The sequence below is a fragment of the Heterocephalus glaber genome, unplaced genomic scaffold, assembly GCF_053883595.1.
Source record: "Heterocephalus glaber isolate CG9 unplaced genomic scaffold, H.glaber_assembly_v1.0 deba00000347, whole genome shotgun sequence".
In the NCBI taxonomy this organism is placed as follows: domain Eukaryota; kingdom Metazoa; phylum Chordata; class Mammalia; order Rodentia; family Bathyergidae; genus Heterocephalus; species Heterocephalus glaber.
The window spans coordinates 59,453,810-59,476,797 of record NW_028258143.1 but is presented as its reverse complement, the minus strand read 5'-3'; the positions used below and the strand labels follow the sequence as shown (position 1 = coordinate 59,476,797).

Sequence of the window (22,988 nt, the reverse complement as noted above, 5' to 3'; positions counted from 1 at the left end):
AAGTGTGTATCTTATTTGAAAACAACTTTATACCTTCATTTATAAATAAATATTTTATTTTATTTTTTACATCTAGATTTTATATATCTGATTGAATCATACATTCTTCAAAGTGTGTAATATGCTGGCCATGGTGCTGCATGCCTGTAATCCCAGTGCTTCGGAAGCTGAGGCAGGAGGGTGGCAAGTATGCAGTCTGAGCTCATAGCAAGATTCTAGCTCACTGGGGCCAGCAATTTAGCTCAGTGGTTTCGCTGCCTGCTGTGCAAGTGCAAGGACCCGAGTTCGATTTCTGGTACCAAAAAAAAAATCCTAGCTCATAAAACCAAAAACAAAATAAAAAGTAAGCAATGTTAGCATTTTTATCAAGTTCAACATAATGATTTATTTCTCGATATATATGAGGTAATTAGTTCATCTAGAATTTTTTTCCTAAATGGCTAACCAAATGTCATAATACTATTTGATGCAATTATTTTTCCTAACGATTTTTAAACAATATAAAATCTGGTGCTTAGGTCAATTTCTGTGTTTTCTTAATGTCTATTATTATTTATTTTTAATATACTCTATTTTTATGTTATGGGAACTTTATAATTATGGAAAAGAATACTCCTACATATTCCACTATATATATAATCCTCCTATATAGTATATATAGAAGTTTTATTAAAGATGAACTTAGGAATCAATTGGGAAATTTTCCCTCTTTCTTCTAAAAAAAAACAATTTTGGATTTTGATTTTATAATAAATTTATATGGATTAATATTGGGGAACAGATGTTTTGCAAAATTAACTCTTTTGTGAAGAGTGTCCTTCTCTACATAAAAGCCATTTTTTAAAGTTCCCTAAATTATTTAATCATTTTCTAAGTACAGTCTTACCTCTTAGATTTATTCATGGGTATTTTATGATTATTTTTTAATTGGCATTACAAATGGAATCGTGTCAATACAGGAAATGTCATTTTATTGTACTTCACTTTACTTCATCTCTCAGACACTGGAATTTTTACAAATTGAAAGTTTGTAGCAACACCATGTTCATCAGCTCCATTTTTCCCAAAGCTCAGATGATTTTTTAGCAGAAAACATATGTGTTTGTGTGTTTCTCGCCAGAGATTGAGTCTAGGCCTTCACACATGTAAAACATGCACTCTTCCACTGAGCTATAAACCAGCCTCCCAAAAAGTGTTTTTTAATTACAGTGTGCACAGTTTTTTCTTGTAGGCATGTTATCGCTCACTTAATAGAGTACAGTGGAGTGCAAACATAACTTTTTATGTACCATGCAACCAAAAATTTGCATGACTTGCTTTAATCTGCTATCTGAGCAATAAGCAATATCATTGAGCAAGATCTTTGAGTTATGGCTGTATGTTCTTAACGTTTGTTGATTTAAAAATTCTATTGATTTATAGACATCAATTTTTTTTTCAAAGACTTTATTTCCATTTCTCATCATTTTTCCTTTCCCTTCTTTCCTTTCCCCTGCCCCTCCCACTACCCCTACCCCTTTGGACCTTTTTTTCCTATTTTGCATTATCGATTATTCATTCTAATCATTGGTACATTTTAGGTATAGAATATAATGACATTCATCATTGGAAATTTGCACCTTTACATAATCTCTCGGTTCGTTTTTGTTTTTTTTTTTTGGTACCGGGGATCGAACTCTGGTTCTTGCACTTGCGCAGCAGGAGGTGGAACCACTGAGGTAAATCCCCGGCCCTTCTTGATTCTTATTTTTCACCCTTGCCCAGCCCTCCCTTCACTCCCTCCATCCCTCCCTATTTACAAAGATTTTGTTCCTATTTTTCCATTTTTAGAGACATCAATTTTGTAAGTGACCACTTTGAAGAATTTTCTAATTTATAATAGTTTCATGTCCATTTTCTTTCTTTCTTTCTATTTTTTTAGTACCAGGGATCGAACTCGGGACCTTGCACTTTCGAGGCAGGCAGTAACACTACTGAGGTAAATCCCTGGCCCTCATGATCATTTTCTTACATGATTCTGCACACAATTATTTTTGCTTTTTTATTCTCAGTACTTATTTTTGTTTTTTCATTTAATTGCATTACTTTGCATTGCTACAAAACACTAAAAAATAAATAATAGTAATGATAGGTATTCTTGTCTTATTTCCAATATTAAAAAAAAAATTCTTTCATCATTTTGCCACTAAATCCTAATTCTAAGCAGGGAAAAGAATGGATAAATTACAACAATTGAGCCTCAATTCTATAAGCTTTAAATTAATTTTTTGTGGTATATAGGATTGAATCCAGGGCTTCATACATGCTAGGCATGTGCACTACCACTGAGCTACAACTACAGCCCAAAAGTAAAATTAAAATGTTTGTCTCATATGGTCGTGAAAATAAGTTTCTTGTATATTTACAGGCCTGGCCCATAGTAAACATTTAATGAATGTTATACAACCCTTTTCTTCTAGAACACTTTGGATGCCTTTGTGAATTTATCTACTGAGGGAGGAATACTCTTTCTGCTTAAGCAAAAATTATTTAGAACAAAAATATTTAGGAATAATTCAATCCTCACATATTTACTATGTTGCTACTATAAATGAGACCCATGGAAAATATGGCTGGCTCCTCCACTTCCACAGACTCTCTGACCCATCCTCTTAACCACTGCAATGACTGAGAGCAGGCTCTCACCACCAAACTAAGTAGTCTCCTATTGGAGTCCACATAATAGCAGCAAATGCTTTTATAGATACTACCACATGCTGTGTGTTGTTTTATGAGTTTTGCTGGGGCTCAGATCACACTGTCCCAAAATACCACACTTTTTCCTACTGGGTACACTTAGCTGAAGGAAATTGAGAAAAGCACAGAAGCAGGAAGCCCACTCTGAGCTTCACTCTTTCTCCCCGAAAGCGTGGTCATAAAATAATTCTTTTACTGGGCCGGGGATTTAGTTCAGTGGTTTCGCCACCTGCTGTGCAAGCGCAAGGACCCGAGTTTGATCCCCGGTACCAAAAAAAAAAAAAAAGAATTCTTTTACCTTTCTCCCCTGAAAGTAGGTCCTAAGATCTTCATTTCAGAAGGGCCCTGCTTCCTGGGAGGACAGGAAGAAGCTGAACGAAATAGGCTCTGCAAAATCCCCCAGTTCATACCATCAGATCATACCCTTCTTCCCCAGTCCTACTTCTGTACCACTGTCCATTAAAAGTCATTTTTCTTTCACCTTTGCATCTTCATTCCTGAACACTTTGTGTCACATAAAACTTACAGTAAATAAATACTGATGCTTTTGTTATCGGAGTATTGGCCATGAATCTTGAGACAGGCAAGGAAAAGAAACTACTTATTGTCTCCGCCACATTTTAATTCTAACACTTTTACCCCCATTTTACAGCTGCAAAATGGAGGCACAGAGTTAAGGAAACTTCAGCCTGGCAGTGGTTGAGGCACAAATTCAGGCAGTCTAATCTAAGGTCTAAATGGATAGAAGTATGCAATACCCCTATGTGTGGAGCCTGTATTTCCATCCATTCATTTAGTATTTAATATTGATTCTATTTCTTTCACATATGTACTTTCCTTTATATTCATCTATCAAGCACCTGTGGTAAGGCCTTACTACATTCTCCTAATGACTGCAATTGTCTCACAATGTTTTTCCAACTCCTCTCTGCTCTACAATGTACCCTTCATATTATGTCACTCTTCTGCCAGCCTAATGCTTTTGAAATAGAGTTCAAGTGCAAATATCTTAGCATGGCATTTATAATGTCCCATACAATTTGGATTCAATCTACCAAGCACCCTAAAATATTTCTATTTTATATTTTGTCCAAGCTGAATTTTTCACCATTCCTTAAGAATGCTCTATATTTGTCAAATATTCATTTGTTTGACAAGCTATTTTCCTACCCAAACTGGTCTGTCCTATCCCTTTGTTTAAATCATTTTTTAAGGAGTTTTTCAAATGTGAACTACTACAGGAATCTTTTCTCCAGCCCCAGAAAGAAAATGGTTTTTCCTTCTTAGTCTACCCTAGCATTTAAACTACGCTTGTATCATGAATTGTATTCTATTTCACACTTAGTTATTTGTGGGCATACAAACATGGTTTGGGCTGGTGTGCTGGTACAATATTTACACAGAAGACTGTATTAAAGCCAATTTAGGGAGTGTTTTTAAATTAGGTTGGGTTTGGCTAGGCAAAGAGGCTAAGGAAAGCATTATAAATGACTTAAAGAGAGGGCAGAGAAATAAGAACACAAGACAACTAGAAAGGAAAATTTATGTGAGAGCAGTTGGAAAATGGGGTCAGACTGTTGAAGACATTTAACTTTGCATTGAGTAATTTAGCATTGCACTCATATGCAATGGAAGACATGTGAAAATTTTACACTCAGGAATAGAATATATAGAAGTGGTACCCTGGGAAAGTTAAACTGGAACAAAGTCCTGGATGAATTTCTAGATAGGAACACTGGAGACAAGGGATGCCAGTGGTGGAGCCAGGATGAAAATTCAATTATCCTTCTAGTTAAACTTCAACCAGTTCTTAGAGGTGACTGGCCAGAGTGTATTACTGTATCAAAGAAATTGTCCCAAACCAGCTACTTAACAGCAAGATCTTTCAGGTCAAAAGGACAATATCTTTCTTGGCAAACAATTTTATAATCAAGTTTTCTCTCACTGTAAGGAGTTTCTGGGCTGTTATCTATTGTTAATAAAGGCTTATGCTCCACAGTTCTCTGATTCTTTCCATCCTAATCCCTGGAACATATTTCTGCAACTCCTGAATTGCAAAATGGAACCAATATTTGCAGAGGCATTGCTAGATTTCACATTTAATCTTTACAACAAGGCAACAATCTAGATATTACTTTCGCCCATTTTATGGTCACAGCAAAGGAATTTCAAAAAGATTATTTGGTAATTTACCCAAGATCATACATCTGGAATAAAGTAAAAACAAAAATTTGATTGTCAGTCTTGCTGTTAAAGATCTCTTCCCCTTTCAAGTCCACAATGAACTCCCCTGTAAAATGAGGGCTTTTATTAGACAGAGTAGTTAGTCTATTTTACAGAACCTTCATAAAAAGTCCTATACTGTTAGTGGAAATGTAAATTAGGGCAGTCATTGTTGAAAATAGTAGGGAGGTTGCTCAAAAATTTAAAAATAATATCACCATATGATCCAACAGGACCACTACTGAGTATATACCCAAAGGAAATACAATGTCAGAAAAGAAAATCATACTCCCATGTTTATTAAAGTACTATTCACAATAGCCAAGAAATAGAGACAATCTAAGTGCTCATCAACTGATGAATGGAAAGAAAAAACTGTGGTAATATCTAGAATACTATTTGGCCATAAAATGCATAAAATTCTGTCATTTGTAACAATATGAATGAAAGTGGAAATCACTATTAATTAAAATAAGCCAATTCTATGAAAAATACCACATAATCTTATGCATATGTGGAATCTAAAAGAGTTGACCACACAGAAGTTGAGAGTAGAATGGTAGTTAACAGAGGCTGTGAAGAGTAGCAGAGGAAAAGGAATGAAGAGAAGTTTATTGATGGATTCCAAGTTATAGTGAGATGGGAGAAAGAAGTCCTGATGTTACTGGATGATGATACTGATGATAATAATGTACTATGTTTTTGCAGAAAGTAGAAGAAAGGTTGTTGGGTGTTTTCATCATAAAGAAGTGATCATTGAGGAGATTGATATGTTTATTCTGACTTGAACATGCATCAAAACTCACATGGTGCCCCGTATATTTTAAACATTTTTTTAAAGTTCCATATGACTGTGTCTAGGGAAACAGGTTCAGCATTTACAATTTACCAGGAGCCCTTACTCATTTCTTGTAGAACTAAGAATTATTAAGCTCATCGGTAATCTAGCGGTTTGCTTCCTTATGAATAAAGAAAAGAAAAACTCATCCCTTTCATTATTTAAACAAGAAATTCTTAGAGAAATTCACCACAAAAATCTAGATAATTTGTATTCAATACATTTTTACACTCCAGCCTTTAAAGATGAAGGCAATATGGTAGGTAGCACAGTGTTTTATGAAGCTTCAATGACCCCCAGAATTACTGAAAATATTTTTTTCAGTATGACTTCTCTGGCAGCCACTCCCCAAGAAGGTCCCCCAGGATCCTCATTTCTCAGCATTCTTGCTCTCATGGAATCCCTTCCTACATCATATGAGAATTAGCCTCTGTGACAAGTAGGATATGTATGGCAGGACTGGGACCAGTAGAATACGGTAAGATATGGCAAGACTAGATCGCAGGACACTGTGAGTCTTGCCTCTCTTTCAGTGATAACTTGCTTGGAGAAAGCCAGCTGCCGTGTTCTCAAAAGCCCACACAGAAAGGAGCTGAGATCTCCTGTTAAAACCGTGAGTGAGGGGCCGAGGATTTAGCTCAGTGGTTCCACCACCTGCCTCACAAGCTAAGGACCCGAGTACGATCCCCAGTACAAAAAAACAAAACAAAACATGAGTGAGCTTGCAAAAGGATCATTTAGGCCAGTTATGCCTTTGGATGACTGATGTCCCCATTGATATTTGGGCTGTAACTTCATAAAATATGCCAAACCAATCTACTCAGGCCACTTCAGAATTCCTAACTCAGAAAATGAGAGAATGTCTCAGATGCTCTCCTTGATTTCCTTTAATTTCTGGAAATATAATTGCCGGGCATTAGTCAGGAATATTTTAAGGCTTAAGAACATTGTTTAATTATTCCATACTTGTGAATGTGAGTGTGTGCATGCTGAATTAGCAGTATAATTTACAAGGCCCACTGCAACATGAAAATACAAATTGCTTGTTCAAAAAGTATCCCAAATTTCAAAATGGCAAATAGCAGAGAATCAAATCAAGCATGGAGCATAGTTTCTGACCACATAGCACTGTGTACAGTCTGCATGTTTATGAAGCTCATCTTGTGTTTCACAGTCATAGCTAATATTTATTGAGTGCTTATCAAGTATCAGGCATACTCTATCCAATTTTCACACAACTCTATAAGTACCATTATTTTCCCAATTCAAAATGAGGATAATGGTGCTTACAGGTGGGCTGATTAGTTTGCTGAAGTTCAACAGGCATTAAACGACAGTACTCAAATTCAAACTAAGGATAGAAATCTTTAAGTTCTGACTTAAAAATGGCTAAATGGCTACTTTTAAAATATTGTTGTATTTATTATTGCAGCATAAGAAGTTATACCCAAATTGAGCATCTAAAACCCAATTTTTATTTGGTGAGTTAGGAATTCAGGAAAGGCTCCTGCAGACAATTACTATGTGGGGCCGATACCATTACAGTCAGATTTTGAATAGGGCTGCAGCCATTTGAAGACTTGATAAGATCAGGCTTCCAAGATAGATCAATTCACATGGCTCTCGGTTAGTACTGCTGGTGGGCTGGGAATTCAGCTGTCAATCAAGGCACCTACTTTTGGATCCTTCGGTATGGCAGTCTTAGAATAAGTGGACCTCTTGTCTTGTGGTCCTTTTCCCCAGAATGAGTGTCCCAAGAGAATCAGACAAAAGTTTCAGGACCTTTTCTTACTTATCCATGGAAATTAAATGACACCACTTTTGCTGCATTGTGTTGGTTATGGGTGACGACCAGGTAGGTTTTGTTTAAAGGAAAAGGATATAAATCTGTCATACAGGAACAATCATTCTCACATCTCAATAGGAAAAGTGACAAAGGAGTTGAGGATACGTTTTTACTAATTACTTGTGTTTGTGGTGCTGGGGATCAAACCCACATCCTTGAACATGCTAATAAGCAAGTGCTCTACCACTGAGCTACACTCCCAGCCCCAATTTGTGGGTATGTTTAAAACCACCACAAGAATCATTTGGGTAGTTATTTAGAGTCAATGCATCTATTTGAAATTTGCTTCCATGAAGTATCTGCTTCAGCTGATGAAACTTAAAATAAACTGGATCATTGTTTATAGGTACCTATCAGATTTTATGATTGTAAGGGTAACATGATAGGAGGAAAATTCAACTCATAATATTTGTTTACTAGTTGATTTAGGCAGTCTAATTTATAAGCAAGCATTTTGCAAGACCTTTCCATAGTGAGCATGATTTATCCTTGAGTTCGACCCTTATAATTAATATTCAAATATGAAAGCAATAATAGTTTAACTTGTGTTAATAAAGATATCAGTGACGACTGCTACATTTATTCACCATTTCTTTTATCCTACAAAGTTGAATGTGTATTTTTGAGGGAAAAATCAATAGCTTGATGAGTCACCATAAATTGTGAAAAATGGACTTAATAATAGTTCAACACTGTATGTGTTTGTGATAGGAAAATGAAGAAAGAGAGAAAAGAGCAGAGAGAGAAATGGGTAAGGATTAATGATAAATAATTCGGACCAGGGATTGCCAAACTATTCTGTCTAAACTACACAGGCTAACTATGAACTATTCTGCTTTTGTATGGTCTGAAATCTTAGGATGATTTTTACATTTCCAAATATTTGTTAAAAATCAAAAGATAACATTTAATGACATAAAAATGCAATGTATTTAGGTTAAGTTGCACTGGAGCACAGCTCCTTTAGCGCTCAATGTCAAGGTTAAACACCTGCAACCGAACCCATGTGGCCCACACTGCCTAAAATATTTACTGTCTTCGGTTGTGCAGAAAAAAAACTATCAGCCCTGTGTTAAACAAAATGAGAATTAAAGTAGATGAGAGCTGAAATCATAAATGCAATTATTCCTACTGGCATAAAACAAAGAAGTCACACAAGGCCTATCAATAATGATGATAGAAAGAAGTTTGTGAAAATTTCTGTAAATTATTGGAAATATGAAAAAGTTTTCTTCCTGATTTTTACCTATGGTAACTGGGATATTTGGCCTGTAACATCTCTACCACTTAGCCAATGTAAGTTTACACCTATCTTCAATAACAATGAAATAATTTTATATAGTTACAAATCAGTGGCTTTAAAAGCATATTTTCCATGAATGTGAATGTCACAGATGTGAAAGTTAAAGAGAATAAAGCTAGGAATGTTTTTTCATTTTACTCTTTTATTTATTTACTACCCTACTGTTAATTATTAAAGAGGCACGTGCTCCTTGCAATATAGTCCCTATTGTTTTAGCTATCACTAGCAGAGGATCAATGTGCAGACAGGTATCTCAACTAGAAATTACAATTTCAACCAGGGACTCATGAAGCTGGAACATCAGAGATAGTTGGACTGTACGTATTTTGTTTATTCTAGCTATGGAAATAGATGCTCCAATAAAGAACAGTGTTAATGAGATGATATGAAATCCCTCAATCCTGGCATATCCAATCACAACTTAAACAACAAGAGAACAGCAGTTTACATACAATAAATGCAGAGCCTTTCACCTCTAACCTAGGTTGATTTGATTTATTCCGAATGACATTCTGATTTTATCTTCTATAAGAAATCAATCCTTATATTTTCAGGGTTGGTTGTTAAATAATTGGGGTTATTTAGACAAGGGACAGAGAATGTCTCATGGTGCCACACTTGGTACCGAACTCCAAGAGCTGAGACACTGACAGGGATAAGCAGAAGTAGCCGCAGGGGATAGAGCATGGAGCCAAGATGTTATGGTTTATATGGAAAATGTTTCCCCAAAGACCTCATGAGCTCATAGATGGGGCTTTTGGGAGAGGATTCAACCATAGGTGCACTATAGCTGACTTGCTTTTAGGAGGTGGAAACAGTGGAAAGATAGGCCCTCCCATCAACCCACTTTGAACTCAACACTGTGAGCCCAAATAAACCTCTCCTCTTTTAAGTTATGGGATGTTAGGTATTGTGTCTCAGCAATGAGAAAGTAACCAAGAAAAAAAGAAATTTTCAAACACCGTTCCCAGGCAGGATACCTAAGCATCAGGCAACTGTGAATGGGATCTGCCTATGAAGGTAAGTAAACAAAAATGTTTAAACTAATGCTAATTAAAGTTCTTACATCTAACTTTCAGTGATGAGAAAATAAAGAGAATAGAAGTTAATGGATATCATGAGAAAAAGTTGGACAAGGGCCAGGGATTTAGCTCAGTGGTGGTGCTGCCTGCCTCACAAGCGCAAGGTCCTAAGTTTGATCTCCAGTACCAAAAAAAAAAGTTGGACAAAACCAGAACATGAAATTTCTATTAGAAAAACTAAACATTGGCGGGCTGTCCTAGAAAAAGGAAGGGTAGAGAAAAGGGTAGAACTATTCAAGGTAGAAGAAATCTAGTAATTTAAGAGATTTAAGTATAATTTATACTCCTTGACTATATCTTTATATTAAAACTACATTGAGATATACTGAGATGAAAGTTAGAAATACAAATTAGGAATGATTATTAAATGATATTATGGATTTGTTTCTAAATTTGCTTGATAAGATTATGGTATTGTGGCTATGTAGGAAAATGTCCTTTTTAAAATTGAGAAATACCTACTATATTCTCAATTTACTTTAGCACTTGTTACATATAAAAATGAAACAATATCAACATACTCTTACTTGGTATATGTGTGTTAATTCTACTTGTTTGTATGACTGAGATTTTTATAACAAAATCTTTTTAAAAACCCTTCTTGGACAGAAAGATTTTTTTTCCCAGGATTTGGATCACTCTTATGTTGGTGACATGCCAAACACATGCACACAGAGACAGTGAGCCCTGTGGTCTCTACTCCCTAATCCTCTTTCCCATTTTCAAATGTAATGTTACCCTGCTATTGGCCATCCTGATGACATTCTTACAGGACCACACTGATTTTTTCTTTTACATGACTCCTTAGTTATGTGTCTCCTTTAGTTCTGAAAATACTGTATATGACATCTCCTTGGAAAGCTCTGTGAAAAACAGCATCACTTTCTTCATTTGCCTCCATCCCTTTTGACTCACAGGGATCTTTTTGTTTTCTATTTAGAATGTGCCTCTTGATAGGCCTTATCTTAGTTAATTTTTCATTCCTGGGACAAAATACCCAACACCCACGAGTTAAAAGAGGAAAGGTTTATTTTAGCTCATAGTCTGTAGAGGTTTCGGTCCATAGTCAGCTGGCTGCAAGGCAGGGCAGCACGGCAGAGCGCCATGGCTGGCAGGAGTCAGATCTTGGCATGGCAGACATGAAGCAGCATCAAAGGAGAAAGAAGGATGTATATACACACCCTTCTAGGCCATGCCCACAATGACCCACCTCTTCCCTTCAGGCTCACTTCCCAACGTCACACCCAGCTAGAAACCCATCAGCAGACTAATCTGGTATCACAGCCATGATCCAGTTGCCTCTCAAAATCCCCACCTGTGAGCACAGAAGGGTTTAGGAAGGATATCTAGATATAAACTATAACAGCTCTCCAACTTTGGAGACATCTTAATATACTTTTAGGCCCAGAGGTATGCTCATTTTAACTACTATTTGAATCTGCTTTCCCAACAACACCAAAGAACCTACTTCTACCCACTGCTCCCTTTCCAGGACAGCAGCCACCAGTCTGCCCCAAGTTCTAGAACGTACAGTTCATTAGCCAATTCTTCCTTATGGCCCAGAACTAGGTTCACAGTAGCACCTTCTGAGGTTCCAGTTCTAATTTCTGAAATATTAAATGTCAGTAAAAGAAGTAATAAATTTAGTTTTAGGTGCTTTATAGCGCAGATGATTCACAGACATATAAATACCTGAATTCCCCAGAACTATCATTTGCCTAAAAATAAGACTTCCTTTCCCTCCATTTGGCCACTTTCATTTATTCTTTTATTCTCACTTAAATATTCTACTCCCTCTATCCTTAATTTTTTCAGGTATTCCTTTATAGCATAGTTCATTATTCCATCATAACTCCTGCCTGTTTTTGTCAAACATTTCTAAACAAATGTAGAGAACAGAAATTTTCTGACTTTCTGTGAAAGCTGATCCCAAAATGTCACCCTGCTTTTCTTTCTAACTAATGTGGAAAAACAGCTTGGAGAAAGGAAGAGTTTCATTCGAAAGAGGTTATTAGGACCCATTAATGAGGAAAGGGGAAGGCTGGACATAAATAGGGATGAAGTTTAGAAATGGTAAATTCAACTCCAGCCTCTAGTAGAGAAATCAGGGTGAAAATAAACGAAAAGAATTGAAAGAGAGGGGGACAAAATGATAAGAAAATTAGGCCCTAATCACAGGCATGACTGCTGTGGGGTGCTGTAATCTAAACCCAATGCATCCTTTTGGTTTTCTCTTAAGATTGGGTAGCCATCAAATCGTTTTCCTGATGGAATCACTACTGTCATATTAAATGACCACCACGTACATCCAAGGGAAGATGCTGAGCATGAAACAGGTCCTAATATTGAGAACAGTGCATATCAAAATGGCCATTAAAATTTTATAGTTAAGTCAGACATATATTTTGCATTTATCTTTTGTAACTGAGCAGTCAAGAAATAGATTTATTTTCTATGAGAAAATTATAAAAATATAGGGTCCTTTAAAATTAAAGATTAAAGACTATTAAAATTTTTTAAATCTTGAGATGTACCTGAGTGGAAGAGTACTTTACTCTTATGCAGAGGCCCTGGGTTCAGTCTCCAGGACCCCCCCTGTAAGACCGAGGGCCTTACCAAACGCTCCGAGGAGCTGACTGCAGCGACGATCACCCGGGAAGGAACACACCGGACAAGTTGGAAAATGAAACAGACCTTTATTAGTCTGGCCAGACGGCACTCCCAAAGCAAAGTAGCTAAGAGAGGCAACTGGCTCAGAGTCCGAGGCTGTTTTTATAGGGGGTTGAGGGGGAGGCCAACATGTAGATTCATGGAAAAAAAAGAACAAAGGTTAGTGGTCGTCTGTCACGTACTGATGGTCAGCAGACACACACAGTAGTGGTCACGACCATATGGTCACTACCGTCACGTACTGATGATCAGCAGACACAGTGATGGATTGTTCTACCGATAGTGGGTCCAGGAATTTTCGTTCTCCGGACAAACAAGGGGTTGAATGATTTACTTAGGAACTTTGCTTTGTTACAGATTTTATCTACTATCTCAAGACTAACAAGCCATTCTAACCATTAAATTTTAAACACAACAGAGGCTAGGGGAATAAATGAATTTTGAATCATACAGTCCCACACCCCAAAAAATTGGATAACATAAAATAAAATCATATAATAAAATTAGAAAGTAATTTTAAAAGAAACAAAAATTTAAAAATTGTTCACATAGAAAAAAATAAATGAAAAAGAAGGAGAGAAATAGAGAAGAGGATGAAGAAGAAAAAAATGAAAGAAGAAGAAGAAAAGTTTTGAGAGGAGGAAGAATGAATCAAAAATAGACAGTAGATAGCAATTTGGAAGTATTAAGTTGTAGCAACAATAAGGTTGGATTAAAGACAAAGGTTCTTCTACTGAATATTTACAAAATACAACCAGATATTGTTTATAAACATTACACTTTAAAAAGTAACAAAAACAGTTTTAAAATGTAAGCATGCAAAGAATGTTTATCAAACAATAGCAGTAATATCCAAGTGATGTAAAGGTAAGGATAATCAGGTGAAAGAATAATATACAAAGGCTGGGAATTTAGCTCAGTGGTCCCGTGGCCTGCCTTGCAAGTGTGTAAGGTCCTGAGCTCAATCCCCATACAAAAAAAAAGAATAATACACAAAATATAGTAAGAAAAAAGTATAACTAGCATGAACCATTATGTACTTGAAAAAGAACAAATAGCATAGATTAATGTTTTTAGAAAATATAACAAGAAGTTAAAAGAAACAAACTAATGGGAAACAATATACTGTTCTCAGTCTTTGATCACTAACAAAAAACACAAATTCTAAATTGGATAATAATCCAGTTCTAACTTTAGACCCACAGATAGCTTTTTAAAATTATGTGGTTAATATTTACCAGAGGAAAATACCTCTTTCATCCATGCAATCAATACAAATTGCCAATATGTTTGCCAGATAATTCCAGTACTCTGACTCAAAGGTGATGCCATCGAGTGTCAGGACATAAAGAGAACCTCTCCAAAACAGACAGTGTCCTGACTATACTTTGACCACAGTAGCAAAACAATAAAACATATACAGACAAGCACACAAGCAAACCCTTCTTCCTTCAGCCTCCTAGGGAGAACAGAAGCCAAAACTTCAATTAAAAATATTTAGAAATGAATAGTGGTTTCATCACCTGCTGCCCAAGTGCAAGGACCCAAGTTCGATCTGGTACCGAAAAAAAAAAACAACGAAAGATTATAGATAAAAGCTCATGAGATATAAGCAAAGCTTAACTCCAATGCCAATCTGTGATTTTAAATGATTTTGTTATTAGATAGGCACTATTGCAATTGAATAACCAAAGCATTTGACTCTAATTCAAAATGTAAAACAGAATATAAATGCATCAATTCCAGTTAGGATATAGAAAATCAAAACAGGCTATGGCTCTCATTTTAAAAACAAAAACAAATCAAATATGCTGCAAAAATCATAATTTTCAAGCTGATTAGAAATCCAAAGATACAAAGAAACCTAAATAAATTAGTTCAAGAAATGAACAAGCCCTTCACAATGGCTAAAAAAACCACAGTTACTTATGACCTAGGCATAGTGACAAGAATGTACCAGAGATGGGTTTATGGAGAAATGAATAGAGCTAATAACAAACTTTCAACTTCCATAATTTATTACACACTAGAATTCAAAGGAGCCAGTCACAGAATATACCTATATTCACACACCAACCCCTTTCCATAGTTTTTCACTTACTGCAAAACAATTCCCCAACAAGCCAGGAAACCGGCAGTCAGGATACAGAGAAGAAGGAAATCAGTTATAGTTTAGGCAGGCTAGCGATTTACCTGCGAAGCACAGAGAAATTTCAGGAATCTTCTCAGGGTTTAGTCTCCAAACAACACTGATCCTACCTTTAAAACTGCTGAAGCCACTGGTGAAATGAATCAAATGAAAGATGAATGTCTCAGTGACTTTTCTTGTTGCTGAGATAAAATACCCAACATCCAAAGTTAAAGTTTATTTTGGCTCACAGTTTGTAGAAGTTTCAGCCCATAACCAGCTGGCTCCAAAGCAGGGTGGAGCAGCAGAGGGCCATCTCAGAGCAGGAGACAAGCAGCAGCAATAATAAGGGACAAGTGACAAGCAACAAACAAGGAATCTTTCTGTCCCTTTTATCTTATCCAGGCTACATACCCTAAGGCTGGGTAGCACTCACACCCTTAATCCAGCATCACATCCTTGATCCAGAATCACACACCCTAGATCCAGCCACCTCTGAAAAGCCCCATCTCTCACTGCATTAGGCTTTGGGGGGACAGCTACATACAATCCATAACAGTGAATGAATGAATAAATGAATAGATCAAAACCAAAAAAAAAAAAAAAAAACAGATGGTGATATGAACTTAGGTGCCTTTCTAGCTTCTTGGCAAAAGAAGTGGCAAGCCCTTTTTAGGAGGTGAATGTTAATTTCACGTCTAGTATCATCTTATGCAAAATGTTCTCTACACAATCACATACTCTAAGACATACAAAGAAGTATGAAAATACGACCATGGTCAAGATAGAAGAATATTAGTAGATCAAGATAAGGCTCAGAGTGTGCAATTTTGAAGTATGAACTTCAAAACAGTCGTGATAAAAATGCTATCAGATCCAGAGAAAAATGTAGACAATATACCAAAGAAAAAGAATTTCTAGCAAAGAACTGGGCTATATAGATGAAAAAGAATGAAATGCATTCTAAAAATGAAAAATATGACATCAGAAATATTGAAGAGATATTCTTTCCTTATCTTTGGTCTTGGGGAAAAACATTCAGTTTTTGACCACTAAATATGAGGTTGTTGCAGAGTGGGGGGTATTATTTTAAGATATCCTCATATTGAAGAAATCATTTTTCTAGTTCCCTGAGAGATTATTTTATTAGGAATAAAGGTTCAATTTTTTCACTTTTTTACATATATTGAGACAGTGTAATTGGTAACAAAAGTAAGATTCTCCAGTAGGACTTCCACTTATTGAAGAATGGTGAAAGCATTATTTGGGAAAGGGATGAGAGGGCAAGGAATGATGAACCACTTTAATGTTTTCAGTGTTAGGAATTTGTGATAAATACTTAAATAATTATGATAAAACAGTTACATAGTATTTTATTACCCAGAACACCTGCTTCATTCTTATAACAGCCTTCATTTATTTGCTCGTTAAACTATCATAAATTGCATCTTCTCCATAAATGACGTGGTGTCTAGAAAAGTAGTACACAACAAATGAACAAAATCTGTAATGATACTGAGAATGATAATGTTGATGACAATGACTGATATGCAGATGAAAAGTATGCATAGCTAGATGAAAATTTAATTTCCATTTCACTATAAAAGGATATCTCTTACCTTGGAACAATGAGAACAAAAGAAGAAAAGTTATCAGAGAGGAATTAATTATAGTGACTTTTGCATGCAAGATTCAAAAGGAAGGTGGGGGAATTAAAAAAGGAAATCACTTAACACAACCACTTGTGAAACTCGTAATAGGAAGGAGATGCTTTAGGCACTGCAATAGCAGAAATTATATCTATATCTACCATTAACTTTATATTTGATGCCTCAGGAAGTCTCAATTCATATTCCTGAGAGATATGAGTCTAGAAGTTTAATTTAGTTATTGTTTTATACTTTTTCAATCAGAATTATTAAACTCTCCAACAATAGTATTAAAAAAAGATGTCTAACATGGACAAGAAATTGATCGTACCAGCAGTAAGAATTTGACTGTTTTGTGAATGGATTAGTTGAGGATTTTAATTTGTTTTAAGTACAATGGAGGAGGAATGCACCTTCCCGTTTTACATTAATTCATTAATGATAAACATGAATTCCTTTATGCTTAGCAAATGTCTCCTATTTTGTACATTTTTCTCATAATTCTTAATATTGTGATAGTAATGGAAGAAGTGCCAGAGAAACTATAGTCCTCTCCTAGACCAAAAGCATCCAGGTATTCCTGTAGCCATCTGTATTAATGCTGTAAATTTATACTAAAATTTATCTTGTTGAATGTCCTCATTTTGGTAGTAGAGAAGCCTCAAATCCATTGAGATGCACCCAGAATCACACCAGTTTGTTTACCTAAATTAAAACCACAATCTTTACACCACATCCTCTTTGCAATTTTCCACTTTTTCTGCATTTCTTGATCCATCATATCCTATGTTGAAGTGGGAATTGATTTGTATTATTAGGGTTCTTCAGTGAAACAGAACTGGTGGAATGTGTGTGTGGCTATAGAAAGGGATTTATTATAAGAAATTGTCTCATGCTGGTGTAGTGGCACACATCTTTAATGCAGTGTTGAGAGGCAGGAGGATAATGAGTTTGAGGTAGCCTGAGCAACAAGGTTATAGAAAGGGTGAATCAAAAATCTGCTGTGGACATTCACGAGGCAGAACCCAGGGCATCTGCTTGAGAATTTCCTGTTCCTCAGGCAAGCTGAACCTTTTTTCTTCTTCTTCTTCTTTTTTTTTCTTTTTCTACTCAGGATTTCAATTGAGTGGGTAAGTCTCAACCACATTATAGATGACAATTGGTTTTCCTCAATTTGATTAAAATGTTAGTAAATATCCTCTAAGTTGACACATAAAATTAACCATAACACAATGCCTCCAACAAATATCTTCCTTGTAATATTTTGTGACTGATCCTGCTGAGTGGGGAGATTTAAACAGCAGGAAAAGCCTAGTTTGATTCCGTTTGTCTTCCCTCCTAGTAGCTAGATTAAATGCATAAAAGGGAGCCGAGGTGAATATCCTATTATACAAGCAGGAAGGAATAAGACATGGGAGGACTGAGAGGAAAACAGCATAATCTTGAAGGAAATAAGTATATTCAATAATAGATGTTTGCATATCTCAACTAGTATCTACAGCAGCTGTATGAAAATTTTGTAAATTCTCATATCACTCAGTACTCAACTATATTTGAAACTACAACTGTCCCACATTCATAGACAGTCACTATGCATAGTGAGATGGCCAAGTTTACCAGAAATAAGATGATTAGGAGGGAAGATGTTGTACTTTAACCACTTTCAGGTCATTGGTAGTCAATGGCCCACAGACAAGCAAAATGCACATTCTGTGACGAATGCGTAAAGGTCACAGAAGGGTGAAAGGCTAGAACACAGGTGGAAAAGTTTGAGTTAAAGGAAATTCCTTCAAGAATCCCAAAGACATATCTACTTAAGAATTTGCAGAAAATGTTTGTTTAGTCTCAAATTATATGGTTATGGGATGAACTTTTTAAAGATACCAAAATTCTACCCCTGCAATTCTGATCAGGACCAATATTTATGACAATAATGAAATTAATGAAATGTAAGAATTTTATTCATTATCTTTCATTTCCACTTGTAGATCCCTTGGTTTTCTGTTGTGTATTCAAAGCATTAAGTTTAGTTACAATACAATTCAAGGACATTGGTTTATTGCAAAATAACTTGAATGTGAAAGTAGTCTTTTTAGGGGCACCATCTGTTGTTCATGACACTTTAAATTAAGGAGATTTCAGTTTCTAAATATTCCACAGAAACATATGAAGAAAATTCAAAGGGTTTGGATTTCTAAGAAAATACAATATCCTCTAAGCATGAAATGAAACCCTTTCTTCAGTGTTTACACTAACAAAGAAGTGTTTAATTATATTTGATATGCATAGGTCTTTTTTGTACAAACAAAATAATACATAAATTAGATCAGTCTTCCTGTGAAACAAGAAAAATGACAAAATTCAATGATATTTTTATTTATGATCACATAAGGACAGAAACAAATGGGGGTCAAGCATCTTGCCCCAAATCAAATGACTCTGAAAAGGCTAATTGATTTGGTTCCCCTTACTTAAGTCATAAATATGAGTCAGACATCCAAGGACAGAGTTGATCCTTGGAGGACAAATAGTCTAATAGCTTTTCTTTGGAGGGGTTAATCAGACGTCTCAGGCTTTAGTGCTTCATTTTTAAATGATTTAAATATGCTAGAACATCTCACAGGAATAATTAATGCATACTAATTGAGATTCCAAAGTCCTTGCAAATAAGAAGTTATCTGATAAATGTTTAGACATAAGACTATTAGTAATGTTTTGAGCTGCTTGGATAAAGGGTTTTCAAGAACAGTTAAACTATCACAAAGGAATTGGAGCTGCCATTTTTTGTGAACCACTCTAATCTATAATCATCTAAACTGTCAATAAACCAGTTAAACTGTGGCTTTGTCAGAGAGCTGGGGTCAGAAAGTATTATCGTAGATTGTCATGTTGCTCTCTACATGGTGCACTACACATCATTTTAAAATGATATGCTGTGTTCAATATTTTATATGACTGAAGGACAACTCTACACTTAAATTTATTGCCACACATACTTGCAGTTGAATCATATAATATTACTTCAAATGCTATTTTCAAGATATCAGCTAGCATAACTGATGATAAACCATTTTATATATAAATTCATTTTATCTTATTTTTCATTTGCTACTTTATTGCTTAGAGGTATCTGAGATATTTTACACCTGGGAAATTTTTGACTTCTTTACATAAAATCTAATCCTATTGGAGTTGAATAAGTAAAGAAAGAAAACTATTTGTTCCCTTTATGAAAAGTATTTTAATGACTTTAGGGTGGTTTTTGGTTTAATGTGGAGTTGCTATGATTTGGGGAAAAGCTCTTTGTCTTGCCACAAATATCAATGCTGTCCTATTGTAAACACTTGTTTTCAACATGGCAAAATAAAAAGACAGAAATGATTTGTTATATTTACCTCTGAATTACTGATATCCTATTTAAATATAAACTCATTCTGAATTTCAGCTAAAACTATATTTAGTTGTCCTGAACTTCCCTCACAGTGACTATTCCAACACTTGAACCTCAATCATAATCTTATATTCCAAGGTTTGAACCAACAACCTCACTCAACAAAAATCAGTGAAGTGCTTTCCAAGGCTCTGAATCAGTTGGTATAGACAGAAGTCAATAAACCAAGAGTATTCTTATTTAAAGAAAAGAAGAAAGGTAGCTAATATGGGTAAAGATCACATGATGACTACAAAAAGCTTTTGTCTCTTTGAAATCAAAATATTAACTGACAAGCATCTGAAGACAGATTTGTTCTCTAATTTTTTTCTACTCTTTTCTGAAAGAATTCTGACAGTCTACCAATATAATTAATGAAGAGGGACCTGATTTTGTAAGTAAAGAAACTATTATATTTACTTGCTCACAATAGGGGACCCACCTCCTCTTGTATATGGAGATCACTAACTAATTACTATATTTTCAAGGTCACTCAGGCACAGTGACGTCTAAATTCCTATGAAAACCAAATTACCCAAAGTAATTCTGCACAATTATTTTGACCTACAGGGAATCATATTTTGGCATTTAAGATCAAATACCAATAGATTATGATTAATGAAATAGCATAAGGTTCTGTAAGAATAATCTACATAGATCAAATACAAGATCACTTAATAACTTCCAATGGCACTGTATATAACATTATATCTCAAAGAGACATAAATCAGGAAGAAAGATGATCCAAGGAGCAGAGGAGATGGGCATTTGTGTCTCCTCGGTGAAGGGAAAGTCCATCTAACTTAAGGCAAATTAATTTGTATCTACCTCTCCTCCTCACTTCCATAAAATAAAAATGATGGCATTTGCCCAGAATCACAGGAATGCCAGAATATTACAAGTTTATCTTGTTCATCTATATGCTTGGAGTCTCACAATACAGTACTTGATGTAAATTATTCTATTATATTTTCCTATATCAGCTTTATATTCATTTGTAATTACTCTGTGGGAAAAAGAAAGCTCTAGTAAATTGGTCAAAATGAACTCTAATAAGTCTATCCTCTGTAAGGCTACAGAAGGAAATTGGTCTTAATAAGGCAGAAGGAACAGCTAAAGGCAAATAAACCTCCAGGTCTACTGTGTTTAAGTGATGGAAATGGTTTGTATGCAGAGTAAAGTGATGGCAATTACGTAAAATAATAAATATGGGTAGATTATCAGAAACAAGAATTAAAGGCTTCCAGGAACACAACAGGTTAAATTATGCTGAGACTAACATTAATGATTAAAATTAAATCAAATCAAGTACTTAAATAAAATATAAAGAAACATTTAGGAGGAGGAGAGAAGAAAACAGTGGTAAAAGGATTGAAAATAACCAAGATATCTTATATATATACGCCAATTCCCCAAAAATGAACATCACTATTCTGTATTACAAGCATCCAGTAATAAAAAAATTTCAATCTTTAGGAAAAAAGCACAGAATCTCTAGAATTTCATGATTTATAACCAAAATTTTCCTGGAGTTTCTGTTCTTACAAGCAGGTTTATAGACCAGTTTTAAAGCTATTGCTAACTTCCATGTATAATAAATTATCTACTAAATTATTTATCAAACTTCCTTGAATTTATCTGTGTTTTTACCTATAGTACCTACTATATGCCTGGCTTTGAATTAAGCTCTGATTAGGAATATAAGGCAATCTCTTAATGTAATCTATCATTTTAATATGTCAAAGAAGAAAACTACAATCTCTCTGCTCTGCAGAACACATAAATTCTTTTTTTTTTCTTCCAATACTGGGGATTGAATGCAGGGCCTTCACAATGAACTATATCCCCAGGCCCTTTTTATTTTTTCAGACAAAGTCTTGCAATCTTTCTGCCTCAGTCTCTCAGACTACTGGTTTTTAACTTAATTTCTAAAGTAACATATACACATTAGAATAGAGGAAATGAATTTGTTTTCAGATAACATGATTTGTAATTCCAACTGTTGGGGCACATATTCACCCTTTGAACACCTAGAGGAGGGATAAAGAAGTATCAAAGGCCCAGCCTGGGCTGCAGGTCTAACTCAGGAGGTAGATATTTGGAAACTCAACTAAAATTCTATAGATCAGGTAAGATTGATTCTCCTAAGGAAAGTGTTAGTATAGAATATGGGTAAAAGCAATGCTAGGTAATTTTAAAGTATCTTATTGTGTTAACTATGAGGCTTGGTATTCACATTATAAATATACTTTCTGTAGTGCCTGGTACATAAGAAGAGCTCATTAAATGTTAGTAAAGTAGGGACCATCTCTTCCTTTCCAAATGTTCATATTTTAGGGCCAGGGATTTAGCTCAGTGGTTTCGCTTCCTGCTGCGCAAGTGCAAGGACCCAAGTTCAATCCCCGGGACCAAAAAAAAAAAAAAATGCCAAATGTTCATATTTTGCCTGTGAAGTAAGACTGACTGCCCTTTCAAAACTATTGAAAAAAACGTTTCCTCTATAAAGTTCCTTTCTTGAAAAGAAAGAATGATGCATCTGATTGGCAAAGTTTAGAAAAACACAGGCCAAGAATGTGTCTCTTCTGTAGGAACTCTGCTTTTGCAATTGCCTGTCCCCTAGAAGAAGAAACTCTTTTCATTCCTGTCACTATGCAAGAAGCAGAGGAGATTATAGCACTTGACTTTCTTCCTAGAGGCCAAAGAGAAACCAACCTCCTCTTTTATATATATATATATATATATATATATATATATATATATATATATATACACACATACATACACACATTGTGTTGATTACCCAGACATCTGGACAATTTAAGATCAGCTTTAAGTCTCTTTTTAGATGACCATTACAAATACTTGCCATAGCAAGGTCTCAAGAGATTTGATTACAGTGGCTAGTCTATAGCCCAGCTTTACCAAAGAAAGAAAATACTTATTATGATACTATATAGAATTGTATCTATTTTTTATTTAATTCAAACTAAGAGAGAAGTGGAACGAATCGTCAAATGTTTGATTTTAAGACATCTTTAAAATCATCAGCACTGTTAATATTTTTATAAAGCATTAAACAAAGA

The 22,988-nt window shown here is 35.2% G+C and overlaps 1 long non-coding RNA gene across 1 annotated transcript in view; it reads right to left on the bottom strand.

Moving 5' to 3' along the window:
• The window catches only part of LOC110346355 (uncharacterized), a 355,871-nt gene that overhangs the window by 173,197 nt on the left and 159,686 nt on the right, over window positions 1-22,988 (bottom strand). The window lies entirely within an intron of this gene.